At 39.9% G+C, this 2,011-nt stretch overlaps 1 long non-coding RNA gene across 1 annotated transcript; it reads left to right on the forward strand.

Moving 5' to 3' along the window:
- The first annotated feature begins 494 nt into the window (after nucleotides 1-494).
- On the forward strand, nucleotides 495-1,753 carry LOC123980783. Its single transcript, XR_006827556.1, has 3 exons — nucleotides 495-574; nucleotides 655-1,080; nucleotides 1,462-1,753. It is a non-coding gene; the product is annotated as an uncharacterized LOC123980783 (long non-coding RNA).
- The last annotated feature ends 258 nt before the right edge of the window (nucleotides 1,754-2,011 follow it).

The raw sequence follows: 2,011 nt of genomic DNA on the forward strand, positions 1-2,011 counted from the left end.
GAATATGCACTATTGACAATGTTTTGTCAAGCACACTACACATAATAAGAACTTTGCGATTTCACAGTACATTTTTGCACAGCTGACCTGCAGCGCACATATAAAAAGACTTCCATTAATAAATCAATTTCCCCAATAATTACAGTCGTAGTAAATGTCCTAGTTCTGTCTGTATTTACAGTTACATACGTTTCTGTCGAGAAAATGACTGGAATCTATATGACCCATAACAGAGAGGATTAGCTTTTGCTCTTCTAGAAACAAATTCTACCATGTGTTACAGCCTCAAAAGAAAACAGACTAAATTTTGTCATGGTCCAATTGTGCTTCTTCCTCTTCACTACTGTTTTTTAGCAGTTCTCCCCTCCCTTGTGTTTCTTGCCAGTCACCCTGTCTGTTGGCTCTGTGTGTGTGTGTGTGTGTGTGTGTGTGTGTGTCTGGGCATGGCGCTCCAATTATCCTCCTGCTGCTGCAATCACCTGCACACCCGTATCCCATCCACTAATCAAGACTCTGCAGTATATCAACCCTGGCTCTTCACTCTGGCCTTTGCCCGGTTGCTCCATTCTCTAAGGTGTTACAAATGCTACAGCCAAAATGTAGTCTAGTTTTTGAAAATTCCTTGTGCCTGATGTTGTTTCTTCTGCGTTTCAGGTTCATTCATTCCTGGATCTCTGCTGTCATCCTGCCTGTCACCTGCCCAGCTCATTCTGCCTACCCTGCTCCAATGTGAGGATCAAGTCACGAGAATAACAGGGCAGCTAATCAGCAGGAATTTGCTGCATATTAACATAATTAACATAACTGACAACACAATCTTTTATTTCCTTTTGCAAATGCTTGTTTTGGGACCTAGTATTGGTGTGATAATGGAAGCAGCAATAAAACAGATGTTACAAGTTGTGACTGTCCAGTTTGTGCGTTTCATACGTACGCTGAAGGGTACCTTTTGCGTAAAATAACTACGCTGTCCCAAAGCGTGGGTATATGATGCCAGAGATGGGAACAGATTGACCTTCTACACGGAGCCTCTGATTTTTTTTTCACGCCCCAAAATGTTGCTGTGTAGCGAGTCATGAGGTAAGAGCTTGGGCACCACACACGAGCTGTCCCGCTGATACTGTATTCACAATATCAAACTATTCTATGTGACTTGGCTGAGAAAAATATTTTGTCTGCAATGTATGCATACTCATCACGTTCACTTTCTAAACTTTGAATACTAACTTGGCATATACCGACATAATTTGCATGCTATTAGCAGTAGTTCAGTATGAACAGAGTAAAGTCTGTCACTTTACCAACACATAATAATTAAATCTATATTCACAACTTTCCACACAGCAATGTATTTCTGTATTTCCCCTGAAGAGAATAACAGGGCAGCTAAATAGCAGGAATTCGCTGCATATGAACATAATTAACATAGTTGACAACACAATCTTTTATTTCCTCTTTCAGATGCTTGTTTTGGGACCTAGTATTGGAGTGATACTGGAAGCAGCAATATAACAGATGTTGCAAGTTATGTTTGGTAACTGTCCTGTTTGTGGGCATTATGTGGGTATCTGCATTATCCTATCAGAACTCTAGTATAAATGTCTTCTACTGCTTTGCTATATAATGCTGGACCATGTTGTCCCCCTGTGTGTTCTTATATTTACCTTGTTGTGACCACAGAAGAAGAACTTCCTTCATTTTAGGGTGTAAGAAGCAGAATTGTGCATATGTTAATGCTGTATAAATATAAATGAAGGATTATCTGTAATTGTGCTTTATTTTATTTAAGTCCTTACAAATAAAAAATAGACTATGATAGTAAGCCTCCACTTTCTGGCATAAACACAGAAAGCAGAGAAAGACATTGAAGAGAGAGAGAGAGAGAGGCACGAAGGAAGAGACGAGATTGACAGTTTTGATGAAGAGCTAAATCTGTTGGGAAGAATGACCTTCGCTGGAGAGGAACAGGATGATTTCAGCAGTCTGGTCTTTGTAGGAGGAGAAGAAGATT

This window comes from Micropterus dolomieu, linkage group LG12 (assembly GCF_021292245.1).
Source record: "Micropterus dolomieu isolate WLL.071019.BEF.003 ecotype Adirondacks linkage group LG12, ASM2129224v1, whole genome shotgun sequence".
NCBI lineage: Eukaryota > Metazoa > Chordata > Actinopteri > Centrarchiformes > Centrarchidae > Micropterus > Micropterus dolomieu.